Below are 15048 nucleotides of genomic sequence, written 5' to 3'. Positions count from 1 at the left end.
AGGAAGGAAGGAAGGAAGGAAGGAAGGAAGGAAAAGGAAATTGTGCTTTGTTATTTACATACACACACTCACACACCTTCTGCCCCAATCCCCAGGAAACTGTGAAAGGTGTTATTTCTTTAAATAGTTCCACACATCAGTCACTTTGGTAACTATGGGAGAAAAACCCTCTATGCATGCGTCATACACATTGAGACAGATTCAAATATCATTCTTTGTGGTTTTGCCAGCTCTGAATCCTTAATTTTAGATTTTAGGACCTTGCCCCCTTCCCCAAAACAAATTAAGTATAATTCTGAAACCTCACTGGAGCTCTGGCATTTTAAAATTTATACTTTGGTTGATTTTTCCTACCAAGTTGGACACTTCTCACATGAATCAGGTAAATAGAACTGTAGTGTCTTTGAGAGCAGGGGCTTCTTTTCATCTGTTCTGTATGATCCCATCTCTTGACAGAGCACTTTGAACACATAGTAGGTACTTGATAATGTTTGTTGAATTGGGTAGAACTGGAACCTTCAGCTTTCCTTAAAAATTCAGATTAAATACCACATCCTGCAAGAAGCCCTTCTTGATTCTCTTGTTTATTAGTCTCTCCCCACTCCCAGGTGATTTTGTATTTATTGTTGTATATATTTTGTTTTTCAAATTATTTTTTTTTATTTTTTCACCAATTAACTGTAAAAACAACTTTTAGTACTTTTTTAGATTTCTAAGTCCCAATTCTCTTCCCTTCCTTCTACCCTCCCTCCCTACCCTCTTCATTGAGATGGTAAGCAATCTGATATAGATTTCACATGTGCAATCATGTAAAGCATTTTTTCCATGCTAGTCATTTGTTGGAGAGATCTTGAACCGCCCCCCCCCCCAAAAAAAGAAGAAAGTTAAATATATAGTATGTTTTGGTCTACATTTGGACTCCATCAGTTCTTTCTCTGGAAGTGGATGACATTTTTCATCATGAGTCTTTGGGATTGTCTTGGATCACCATACTGGTGAGAATAGCTGGGTCATATGCACTTGTTCAGCAAACAGTATTGCCATTAACGTATATACGATGTTCTTCTGGTTCTGCTCACTTCACTTTGTATCAGTTCATAGAAGTCTTTCCAGGCTTCATCAGAAGTATTCCATTATAATTGTTTACCACAGTTGTTGTATATATTTTGTAATCTGTGGTCAAGGAACTAAGCATCCCTCCCACCTCCTGGAGTGTTGCTAAGAAATACTTGTTTTCAATTTAATTGGATACATATAGGAGCAGCTTGGATACTGATACTAGACACTGCTCATCAATTATTAGTGCCTTTCCTTCCTAATTAGTTTGAATATAATCCTTTTGTATGCATTTACATGAGTGTATGTCTTTCCTGATAGAATATAAGCTCTGTGAGAGTTTGGGAAGTTTCTTTTTTCTTTTTTTTTTCTTTCTTTTTCTTTTTTTGGTCTTTGTATCTCCAGCACTTGACAGAGAGGCTTGGTAAATGTCTAGGGGAAAAGTGAGATTATCAACCATGGATTATTGGGTATCAAGAGAACTTGTTTGACATCAATGGGTTTTCCTTTTTTCCCCTCAACTCCTCCATTAGGTTTTTTTCTTGACTTCTTCAAATCTCATCTAACTCAGGAATTCTCTTAATCTGGAGTCCATGAACTTGGTTAGGAAACACACATATTTAATTTAATGTAAATGGTGTCCTTGGCAATCCTACGTATTTTTATTTTATACTTTTAAAACTATTATTCTAGGTAACTCAGTGAATAGAAAGTCAAGCCTGGAGGTAGTTGATCTTGCATTCAAATAAGGTCTCACTTAACCCCCATTGCCTAGCCCTTACCACTCTTCTGCCTTGGAACCAATATTTATTATTGATTCTAAGACAGAACGTAAATTAAAAAAAAAAAACAAGCAAACATTATTTTAAAAAGGGCTTCATAGCCTTCCCAGACTGACAAAGGAGTCAGTCACACACACACACACACTGCTCTGCCTGTACTGTTCATCAATCTGACTTTTTCAGTATCTCTAAAATGTTTTCTTTTTTTTTTTTTTAACATTTATTAATATACATTTTTAACATGGTTACCTGATTCATGCTCCTCCTGTCCCCTTCACCCCCCCCCGCAGTCCCCCCACCCATGGCCGATGCGCATTTCCACTAGTTTTGTCATGTGTCCTTGATCAAGACCAATTTCCAAATTGTTGGTAGTTGCATTGGTGTGGTAGTTTCGAGTCCATACCCTCAATCACATCCACCCCGACCCTTGCGTTCAAGCAGTTGTTTTTCTTATATGTTTCCTCTCCTGCAGTCCTTCCTCTGAATGTGGGTAGCATCTTTACCATAAATCCCTCAGAATTATCCTGGGTCATTGTATTGCTGCTGGTACAGAGGTCCATTACATTCAATTTTACCACAGTATATCAGTCTCTGTGTACAATGTTCTTCTGGCTCTGCTCCTTTCGCTCTGCATCAGTTCCCAGAGGTCTCTCCAGTTCGCCTGGAACTCCTCCAGTTTATTATTCCTTTTGGCACAATAGTATTCCATCACCCGCATATACCACAGTTTGTTCAGCCATTTCCCAATTGAAGGGCATACCCTCCTTTTCCAATTTGTTGCCACCACAAAAAGCGCAGCTATAAATATTTTCCTACAAGTCTGTTTATCTATGATCTCTTTGGGGTACACACCCAGCAATGGTATGGCTGGATCAAAGGGCAGGCATTCTTTTATAGCCCTTTGAGCATGGTTCCAAATTGCCAGCCAGAATGGCTGGATCAGTTCACAGCTCCACCAGCAATGCATTAATGTCCCAATTTTGCCACATCCCCTCCAGCATTCATTACTCTCCCCTTCTTTCATTTTAGCCAATCTGCTAGGTGTGAGGTGATACCTCAGAGTTGTCAGGAGAGGTTAAGAGCTGCTTCTTACTCTGCCGCCATCTTAACCCGGAACCTCTAAAATGTTTTCTTTTTTGAAGGGAATGCTTGCCAGAACTGCCCAGGTGTTTTTAATTGAAGGCTTAGAGGGATCACAATAGTCTAGCAACCTTCTTGTCCCAAATAATGAAATCTTATTAAAAAACAGTTCATTATTACTTGGATTTGCATATTTTGCAGCATAGATCCCTTGCCCTGACATGTACCTTCATGTCCCTCTATAGCAGCTTTATCGAAGGGGCTTCTTTTGTATCTGGAGGGATTATAATAGTGATTTTCATCTGTATAGCTGTTTTGAAGTCTCAATGCAAGTCGAAAAGACACTAATCTGTATGTATAAACCCAATGTACTAACCAGGAGCTGTTGCCCCATCTTTCTTTAGTGGTGAAAATTAGCAGAGATACGTCACAGTAAAGTCAAGTTCCGATTCAGAGAAAGAATGATCATTGCCCTCTTTCTTTTATTGTCTCTGACTATGCTAAAACTGTAATTGGTTCATCTTTGTGTTGGTCTCTCTCCCTTCCTGTTTCCCATGTTTTTTCCTGCATCTCCACCTTGGCCATCCCTTAATCTTTCTCACCATCATTTCCCAGCTGCCTTCACCTTTCTGTTGTGTACCAGAGGCCATTGGACATGACGAGGGAATGAATTCTCCCTCTCATCATCTACAGCCTTCCCTTTATGTGTCTTTCCAATTTCTGGCCATCTTTCAAGACCTAGTTCAAGTTCTGTCTTCTTCATGAAAACTCCCCTGAATAATCTAGCACATATAAAGTATTCTTTACTTTAAAGTCCAATACAAATTATCACTTAAATTATGGAGTTCTTGTGGCATATTGGTGAGAGATTTATACTTAGAGACACAAAACTCGAGTTCAAATCTAGGCCCTGACAACTGCTTGCTGTGTGACAAGAAGTAATTTAACCTTTCATTTAAACATCTGTTTCATCATTTGTAAAAATGGAAATAACAACACCTGAACTAAGTACCTCATGGGTTCATTTTGAGGGTGACCATTTGCAAACCTTCAAGTGCTATTGAATTGTATGTGGGATTATAAATTTACATCTGTTAGGGAATTTAAAAGTTTTATCCAATGCCCTCATTTTTATGAATAAGAAAATTGTGGCCCTGGAGTATTATGTCTTGCCCCAAGGTCAAATAGGAAATAAGTGAAAAAAATAACACAGTTGGATTTGAACTCAAGTTCCCAAATCCTGCACTCTTTTTCTCTCTGCCAAAGAAGTTATAAAATATGTGAGAGAAGAAAAGAATGGCAGTTTGTTTCAAAATAAGATCTGAGTAGATACTGTTGAAAAATGAAAATGATCCTTTTCCATTGCCCCATGCCACCCTTCAGGTCAGGGATTCTTAACCTGAGATCTGTGGACTTCTTTCCTTAATATTTTGGAAATTGCATTACAATAGAATTAGTTTCACAGATCCATCCGTCTTGATTCTGGCTCAATAGAAGGAACCATCCGTATGACTTCACCATGAATAAGCAAGCACACTATAATGTTTATAAAGGATTGATGACACAGAGCCAGACACATAGACTTTATCTCATTTATCCAACTGTTTCCAATTGTGACTGAACAGAAGAAACCCTGTCTGGCCTTGGTCCTTATAATACTCTTAAAGTTTAAGTTTACCTCTTAAATTATCTTATCTGTTATAATATACATATACATTTTGGGAAAGCTATTTCATTTAGGAAATAGAACCATAATGTAAATTAAGACTTTTGTAGGCTTTTGCTGGCTTTGAGGTCAATAATTATCAACAAATAGATATGAGAAACAAGAGACTTGAGGAAGGTGGGAAAGAGAAAACTGAAGGAGATTGGAGTTGATCTGAACATAGTTTGAAAAAGTTCTTTGTTTAACTCCAACCTAGGGTTGGAGTATAGTAGGACAAACATTCCAGAAATTCTGGACATTTTGGATTAGGTAGTGTAGACAGATTAGCCCCATGATGTTTCTATTAGGCATTGTACTGAGAAAATCAGTCAATCATTAAACATTTATTAAACATGTACTTTGTGCCAGACACTTCTGGGAAGGCAAATATAAAAAGGCAAAATGATCCCTGCCCTCAAAGAATTTGAGATCTAATGGGGGGATGAGTCAACAAAGGAATAGCAGAAAGAGCTTTGGATTAATCAAAAGTCATAAATTTAAATCTCAGCTCTAAAATTTACTTACCTGAAACAAATCTTTTATCCCCTCTGCCTTTGGTTTTCTCAGCTTTTTAAAAAATGAAGGGGTTTAATAATATGAGAGATTCTCAAAACTTTTTTTTTGCATCATGAATCCCTTTAATTGTCTGGTAAAGCCTATGTAACAGATTTCAAAATAACATTTTTAAATGCATAAAATAGGATCAACATCTCACCTAGGGGCCAAGATAAAGTCAAATTGGATACTTGCTCTAGAAATAAAGGGTGACACCATAAACAAACTAAGGGAACAAGTAAAAGTTTAGCTGTCAAACTTATGGATACAGGAATAATTTATGACCAAACAAGACATAAAGAACATTACAAAAAATGAAATGGATAATTTTGATTACATTTAATTTAAAAGGGTTGTACAAATAAAAGCAGTTCAACTGAGATTAGAAAGGAAACAACCAATTTGGAAAAAAAATTTTAGAGCGAGTATCTGACAAAAACCTTATTTCTCAGATATAGAGAGAGAACTGAGTCAAATTTATAGGAATACAAAGCATTCTCCAATTGATAAATGAAAAGGCTGTTCTCAAAGGAAGAAATTAAAACTACCCATAGTCACATGAAAAAATGCTCCAAATCTTTATTGATTAAAGAAATACAAATTAAAACAATTCTTAAGATACCACCTCACATGTTCCAGATTGGCTAACAGGTCCAAAAAGGAAAATGATAAAAAATGATAAAAAAAAAAGGGAAAAATTGGGACACTAATACAATGTTGGTGGAACTGTGAACTGAATGACCATTCTGGAAAGCAATATGGAACCAGACTTAAAGGGCTACAAAACTATGTATTCTCTTTGACCCAACAGTACCACTATTGAGCCTCTATCTTAAAGTGATCAGAGAATAAGGGAAAAGGACCTACCTGTACTAAAAAATTTATCAGCTCTTTTCATAGTGACAAAGAATTGGAAACTGAGAAATGGATGAACAAGTTGTGGTACATGGTTGTAATGGAATACTATTGTACCATAAGGAACAATGAATAGGATGAGTTCAGAAAAACCTAGAAAGACTTATATGAACTGATACAAGGTGAAGTGAACAGAAACGGGAGAAGAACAATGCATACAGTAATTGAAATATTATACAATGATCAGCTGTGAAGGACTAAAACCATTATCAGTAAAGCAGGGACTCATGATGAAAATGCTCTCCACAGCCAAAGAAGGAACTGTTAGAATCTGATTGCAGATCAAAGCAGACTGTCTTCCACTATATATCCTTCATGAGATTTCTATTGCATGTGTGATATGTGCCTCCTATCATGACATGAGCAGCATAGAAATATGTATTATGTGAAGACACAGGTATAACCTATATCTACCTATTTCTACAGGTATGATCTATATTCACCACCTAAGAAGGGAGAAAATCTGAATTTTAAAATGTCAAAAAAGATTGTCAAAAATTGTCTCTACATGTAACTGAAAAATTAAAAAGTTGGAGAAAAATAAAAATACAAATGCATAAAATAAGATGCATAGCATTATAAAGAAAGCCAAATATGTGGAAATTCAGTTATCAAAATATATATTTTTTAAAGTTTGCAGACCGCACCCCCCTCAGTGAAGATGATGACGATCTCTAAGGTCCTTCCAGGTCTAAATTAATGATCCCATGGAGCTTTACATCAATCTGAGCTCTGTTTTCTAATCCAGAGATATCAGACTCAGGGACCTGCAGGCCTGCACAGAACTATCAAGTCAAACCAGATGAAAATGTAATGGGGAAACATTTAACAAATTAATAAAAATACAACTTAACATAGATAATGTTAACTTTTGATTTTCTAAGTCAATATGCAGCCCAGGAATCCATTTCTTTTCTTCTTTTCAAAGATATTTTATTTTCCCAATTGCACATAATAACAAATTTCAACCTCTGTTTTCCAAAATTATAAAATTTAAATTACCCTTACCACTCTTTCCACCTATAAGTCAATACACAGAAGTTAAGGGTTTAAAATTAAAAAAAAAATTAAAAAAAAATTTTAATTGTCTACCTCCCTCCCTTCTTTCCTCCCTCTTGGAGATGGTAAGCGATTTGATTTGGGTAATACATGTATTATCAGGCAAAACATACTTCCATATTGGTCATCATTGTGGAGGGAATTTTTATATAAAACCCAAACCCCAAAATAAAGCTATAAATAAACTAAAAGATAGTCTGCTCCGATCTGCATCTGATTCCAACAGCTCTTCCTCTGGAGGTGGATAGCATTCTTTATAGAATACATTATATTTATTTTTATTATCAAATTATTAAATACTTATATTTATATATTCTTTATTTTATTCCTTCAGAATTGTCATGGATCATTGTATCGCTGAGAGTAGCTAAGTCTTTCATAGTTGATCATGCCATAACATTGTTGTTACTGTGCATAGTGTTTTTCCTGGATCTGCTTATTTCACTTTGCAACAATCTTTCCACCTTTTCCTGAAATTACCTTGCTCATCATGCCTTATAGCATAATGGTATTTCATCACCAACATGTACCACAATTGTTCAGCCATTCCCCAAAGGATGGACAGCCCCTCCAATTCCAATTCTTTGCCACCTCAAAAAGGGCTGCCATAAATATTTTTGTACAAGTAGTTCCTTTTCTCCTTTTTTTTTTTATGATCTCCTTGGGATACAGACTCAAAAGTGGTAATGCAGGATCAAAGGGTATGCACAGTTTTATAGCCCTTTGGGCTAGTTCCAAATTGCCCTCAGAATGGTTGGATCAGTTCACAGCTCCACCAATAATGCATTATTGTCCAAGGGATCCATTTCTATTTGAGTTTGGCACCACTGCTTTGCCTCAATCAGATGGCATAATGTGCCTGGAGTCAGGAGAACATGAGTTCAGCTCCTTAAACTTAAATCCAAATCCAAATCCTTAAACAATTTAATAGTTGTGTGACCCTAGGCATCTCTGCCTCAGTTGCCTCAACTGTAACGTGGGGATCAGCTATGTCTCAGGGTTTTCATGAGGATCATTTGAGATATTCATAAAACACTTAACACAGTTTTTTGTTTCTTTCCTTGACTGGTTGCCATTCCCTCTGCCAAATCCCAGCCCTTGATTGCTCCTGCCATCTTCATCTTGTCCTACTCACATACTATGGAAAGATGCCAGAGAAACACTTGGGGCTGTGCTAATTGACTCCACTAAAATTTTTACCTTATCTCACACCTGTGGTTTGCATACCCTGAGTCTTTTCTGCTATAAGGCTCTAGCTCTCATGAGCTACTGAAGTTAGAGTTTGAAGAAGAGGTGAAGCCCTTTTGGTCCTTCTTTGGGTGGCAGTAGCAAAAGTGAGCCCTAGTGATGGTGAATAGCTAGCTCCCTGTTTGGTTGTGCCCTTGCTGTTATCACCACTAATCTTCCTTTCTTCCATCTGAAAATGGGTTCCTGAGTTCCTCTTGAACATTGCACCCAGGTCCCTCATTTCTCTCTCTTTTTTTCTTTTTTGTCTAAACAGGACACAGATGGCATTTCCTTCCACTACTGGTCCCTCTTTGATGGGCATGCTGGATCTGGGGCTGCTGTTGTGGCATCCCGGTTGTTGCAGCATCACATTGTGGAACAGCTCCAGGACCTTATAGAGATCCTGAAGAACTCTGCAATCCTTCCCCCCACCTGCCTGGGGGAAGAGCCTGAGAACAACCCAACCAACAGCCGGACTCTGACAAGGGCTGCCTCCCTTCGAGGAGGAGTGGGAGCCCCGGGCTCCCCCAGCACCCCACCCACACGTTTCTTTACGGAGAAAAAGATTCCCCACGAGTGCCTTGTTATTGGGGCCATAGAAAGTGCATTCAAGGAAATGGTAGGTGGACCCAGAAGCAAACCCCCCCCCTTAGTCCATTGAAGCCAATCCCCTGCCTTCTCACAATGCATCCTCAATCTGTCCATTGATTCAGTGCTTTTAAACTCAAACTGTTTCTTGTGTGCTTTTCCATTTCCAAGGGAAGCAAAGAGCAAAGTATAGCTTCTGGCCTTCTGAATGTCAACAAAGGTTTGTTGATGCTTTTGGCAAAAATCAACCAAGCAATAAACTACCCATGAAAGACTAAGGTGGTGAGGGGAATATCAGAGCAATAAGCAGAGTAGCTGGTTTATTGGATACTTTTCTCTTTGGCATGTTCACATTCACACCAACTGGTAAAATTCCTAACAGATTGAAATGGTTCCCGTGCCTGGAGCATGGGGTATGAATTCCCCGGTGCTTAGGAGAGCTTAAAGCAATTAGCAGCATGTTTAAAACTTTACCTCCCTTTTCCTGTGAACCTTATGTGGGCACAACTCTACATCCTTGGTTTGGCAGTTCCAGATCCTGGGGAAAAACATCTGTTCTCAATTATTGGTGGCAACAGAGGATGACTTAGGTGCTGCGAGCCAAAAAAAAAATTTTTTTTGGAAGGCAGGCTTCTTCACACTTTCAAATCTGAACATGTCTGATTGGAGAAATCAGTATTCTTCCAAAACACTACCCTGCAAAGAGCTGAGTTTACAACCTGTATTTTAATTATAGATGCTTTTCCTACCAAGTGATAACCTACCTAGAAAAGTAAGAATAAAGGGTAGTTTAAAAATGAGACAAAGGATGTAATGAGCAAGAAAGGGGTGATGTTATGGTAGAAACTGAGAGGCAGCAATTACCATGGGCAATGTACTTCCTTAGCACAAATGCTTTTAATGCATTTATGTTGGCTTTCCAGAATTACCCAGCTTCAATTGGAGGAGTTATGGGGGAAAAGGCATGTAAATTCAGGCATAAACATACGTGGGTATGCTGCAAAATAAATACAAATTAGTTTTGCTGGGGATAGCCAAAGAGTCCTCGTGTCTTATTTTTTTATAAGAACCCAACAGAACTGCAAAGTTAGAAGAATGACTTTATAATATTTTGGCCTCTTTATCTAATTTGATAGATCATTGAATGTGCGAATGGCAGAGTAATGGAAAATGATGCTAGAAAAGTAGGTTGAACTCATATTGTGAAGGTCTTTAAATGTCAGATAAAGGAGATTATATTTGATCTTGGAGGGGTTTATAGATGTCTTCCTTAGGAATATGACTCTGGCACCCATGTGGAAAATGGATTGGAGAGGAGAAAAAAAACCTGAACCATCTAGGTGGCTGTTGTAATATTCCAGGTGAGAGGGAAAGTGAAGGGAAAGACCAAGCGCTTTATCCACTACTCCACCTCCCCGTGAAGTGTTGAGGGTTTGAACTAGGGTAGTGGTTATCTCTACCACTATCAGGAGATAAATTGGCAAGAATTGGCAGCTGGTTGAATATGTGACGAAGAAGAATAGGGTGTTCGGAGTTTATGGTCCAAACCTTCAGAAGAGTCACCCTTTCCAGCCGAAGTTTAATACAAAACCCTTGAAACTGCCATAGAAGCACTTTTCTCCTTGCCCTTAATTTCAGTTATAAACATTTTAAAATTAGATTAATACATAATTAATAATAACTGAGATGAATACTTAACCAAAGAAAGCACAGTTAGAGCTCTCCCTAAGGAGAGAAAAATCTCCTTTGTCTTCATGGTAGATGTGGAAAGCAAAGTGAATTTTAAAGTTTGAATTTCCCGGTATAACTGATAGGACTGGGGGACATGTTCTTTTATTATACGAAGTTGTTGTCTTCTCATTTTTATCCACTAGAGGCCAATATTATCTTAAGTAAAGTCTCTGAAGCCTTCTTCTGGCTCTGTGCTCCCGTTAAGCTTCTGCTACACACTGACAAATTATGAGAAGAAAATGAAGAGGTCACTGGGAGAATACTTAGAAGAAGATTGCCAAGCCCCTTTAATATTGTTTCTCAATCTTTAATTGGCCGGCTCCATTCTTGGAGTTTTGGCTTAGATGTCACAACTTAAAAAGGAAAATAGGCTGAGTAACTTCATATGTTTTCACCTCTCTTACATATTTTATTCCCTCTTCTAATAAACATGTTTAAAAATAATAACTCGCTGCACCCCCCACAAAGCCTTCTTTATCATTATCTCCTTCTAGCTAGTCTCTCTCACTCTCCAAAATCCTTATGTGCTAGTTACAAAAATCTAAGAATTGTAGAATGAAGTGGGACCTTGAGGGGATGTGTCTTATACTTTAGTTTGCCTTCTTGCATTGGCTTCTTGCACCTCCTCACCCCTGTTCATTATTTACATTATTCAAGTATAACTAAATTTTTTTTCTCCTCTCTCTCTCTCTCTCTCTCTCTCTCTCTCTCTCTCTCTCTCTCTCTTTCTCTGTCTTCTCTTCCTTCTGTCTCTCTCCCCTCTTCTCTGTCTCTTCTCTCTTCTTTCTCTTTCCCATTTCTCTCTCTCTGTGTCTCTCTCTCCTGTTTCTCTCTCCTGTCTTTCTCTCTCTTCTTTTCTTTCTGTCTCTCTCCCCTCTTCTCTGTCTCTTCTCTCTTCCATCTTTCTCCTGTTTCTCTCTCTCTCTTTCTCTCCTCTCTCTCTCTCTGCCTCGGTCCCTCTCCTGTTTCTTTCTCTCTCTTCTCTCCTTTCTGTCTTTCTTTCTCTCTCTCTCTCCTGTCTTTCTCTCTCTTTTCTCCTTTCTGTCTCTCTCCCCCTCCTCTGTCTCTTTCCTCCCTGTCTCTCTTCTCTCTTCTTTCTCTCTCTTCTCCTTTCTGTCTCTCTCTCTCCTCACCTCTACCCTGCCCCCAAGCATCAAGGTTAGGAGCTCGTATTATATGTCATCTTTGATCCTAAGTTCACTTTCTAAATTTTATTCTATGTCCTATATTCCAAGGCAAGAGAAAGCCAGATATACATATACTCATGTATATTGTATACTCGCATGCATGTGTACTGTGTATCTTATACACATATCCACATATATGTTCACACAAACATACATATACACTTTGCCTAAATTCTACAAAATGTAGAAAGTTGAACTTAGGTACTGAGATGACTTATAAGACACTCCCAACCTTGTTGCTGAGAATAGTTAAGAAAGATACATACATGTATATTTGCAGAGATTGTTTATTTAGAGACAGAGAAGACTTGTATTGGATTTCCAAGGAGTTTTCCTCATATTAATACAATTCCAACTTCAATTTCTACTCTACCCAAATTCCTTCTCTCCCCCCCCCCATAATATATATACTATGCATTTAGGGAGTATATACATATATGAATTTTCATATTTCTATAATGCATTTATATGCAAAATATGTGTACACTATCTATAATATAGGTAAAATAATAAACTAGCATATAAATATATCGCTTATATATGTATATATTAATATACATTGATGTAATGCACATCAGCATATATATACGTTACGTCTTCATGATTGTATATGTGCAGATGTGTGTATATACGTATACGCACACACATATGTACATACACAAACACATGCATCAATCTGTCTATCTCTGAAGACAATTTAGCTGGGTTGTCGTCAAGTCCTCTTTCCGCCATGTCTGACTCTTGGTGACCCCATCTGGGGTTTGTCTGGCACAAAGTTGGCCATTTCCTTCTCTGGCTCATTTTGCTGGAGGGAGTATCAGATCTGTGCTTGCCTTCGTTTGAGGTCCTCCCGGACTAGAAATTCCTTTTGCTAACCAGCAGACCCACCTGTAATTTAGAGATTTACAGATCAGCAGCTCATCGGTAATATAGAGTCTTCTCAATCCCGTCTCTAGTCCGTGTCGGTGATGGCTCTTGGAACCAGGGCTGCCTGACTCCAAAGCTGGCTTCTTTATTTACTAAACTGCCTTTCATTAGGCTAATTGGCTGGAAAGTTGTTTTAATTGTCAGCATTGAGTCTCCTCATGCCCTCTTCATCTAGCCTTGAAGCTCTGCTCACTTCCTTCTTGGAGGGGCAGGCTTGGGTTCAGGGACCACTCTCCCATTTTCCCTCAGAGTAACTTTCCCAGGTCTCTTTTCTGAGCTCTGGATGTCTTGGGGGAGGGGCTTCCCCTTAGAAATGAACATTCTTTTTGACCTCTGGACAGTATGGAGTACTCTAGTTTTATTACAATGGGAGAATCCAATATTAAAATCACAGGAACATCCTGAGTTGGTGGCAGGTATGCCTCTACTTCTTCTAAAATACTTTTTCTGCCCACCTCAAGATCCTCCTGCCTGCTGGTTAATGTCACAAGTCTTATGACTCACTTTTTTATTCCCTTTGCCGGCCACCTTCTTTACTGATTTTCTTCTCCCAAAATTAAAAATAAATTGACTTACCTTAAAAGCATAACTTGATTTTAGAGGCAGGGTTTAAAGAATGGCTTGGCCATCAAGTTCATGTTTTGATGAAACTAAGGGGAAAAGATTGATGTAGGGCTTTTCTGTTTTTCTGTGATAGTCAAGTTCACTAGCTGGTTTTCTGAAATTCATGTTCTAGAGAGGAAGCAAAAAACTCAAATCAACTGACATTTATTGACTACCTATGCTATGTGGTCAGTAGTGTTCTAGACACTTTGAGGAATGGGACGGAATTATGAAACATGTAGAACATAAGCTCCATCACAGCACTTGGCAAATAGTAGGCATGTAATAAATGTTTCTTGACTTAAAAACAGGGAGTGTAGTTGTTTGAATTTGGATTTTGTTTTTCCTTTGTAACCTTAGTATCTTGCAGATATTAATGCCTAATAAATACCCAGCTTTGATCAGTAGATAATGTGGAGCTGGAATAGTTGAAGGATTCATACCCAAGGGAAAAGTTGAGCCTCGCCTTGAAGCTCATAAAGGGTTTAAATGGGCAGAGAGAAAGGAAGAAGGCACCAGGACCCAGTGCTTAGCAGGCATGCAATAAGTCTTTGTTCATTGAGAATGAACATGACTTTTGTGGAGAGCATCAAAGATACAGACTTGGAGGAACAGAGTTCATAGTGGGGAGGAGTAGCCGACAAGGATGATAAGTGGTTCAAATTCTGGAGAACCTTCCATTCTAGACAGCCGAGTTTAAGTATGATATAAAATAGGCACCAGAGTGACATTGCAGATTGAGTCAAGAGAGTGACATGCTGAAAATAGTGTTTCAGGTTATATAATCTGGCTGTAGTGTGCACTTTGGACTGCTAGCCCCAATCTCTGGGAAAAAAAAAATTCCAGCATGCAGGAAGTTCAAAAAAAGAGAGATAATAAGAGATGAAAGCTTGAATGTGAACTAAATACATTTTGACCAATAGTCCCAGATGTGTTTTACCTGCTGTATCCTTGAAGAGGAGATGCTATTTAGGCTGCACCCCAAACTTTTCCAAGGGATTTTTCACCATTTCACTTCACATTTCGAGAATGGACATAGACCCTCTTTCCTAACAGAGGGTTTACTGACTAACCCAGCCTTCCTAGGACAGGATGAAAAATGAAATATTGTTCCTTGAGATTCAGGCTGGGATGCTGGATACCTCTGATCTCTGGACCAAAATGATCAGGCTTGGCACTTGCCTGAGGAAATGTTTCACTTGGCAAACTCTTGAACATAGTTTGACAAGCTAGTAAATGAATGGACTATCTTCCATCCCTACTCTTTGGTCTACTTACAAAACCCCCAATAGTCATTTTGCTATTTTTATTTGTGTGCCAGCCATTGGGCTAGGCATTAGGTGACAGGCATAAAAAAAGAAACAACCTCTCCTTGTCACGAACCCACATTCCGAAAGTGAAGACAACTATTTGTAAAAACACACACAAGGGCAGCTAGGTGGCTCAGTGGATTGAGAGCCAGACCTAGAGACAGAAGGTCTTGGGTTCAAATGTGGCCTCAGACACTTTCTAACTCTTTAGTCCTGGGCAAATCACTTATTCCTCCATTGTCTAGCCCTTTTCTTTTGCCTTAGAACCAGTACACAGTATGGATTCTAAGATGGAAGGTAAGGGTTAAGAAGAAGAAGAGGAG

Source organism: Gracilinanus agilis, chromosome 5 (assembly GCF_016433145.1).
Source record: "Gracilinanus agilis isolate LMUSP501 chromosome 5, AgileGrace, whole genome shotgun sequence".
Taxonomy (NCBI): Eukaryota; Metazoa; Chordata; class Mammalia; order Didelphimorphia; family Didelphidae; genus Gracilinanus; species Gracilinanus agilis.
Note: the sequence above shows the minus strand (reverse complement) of the source record.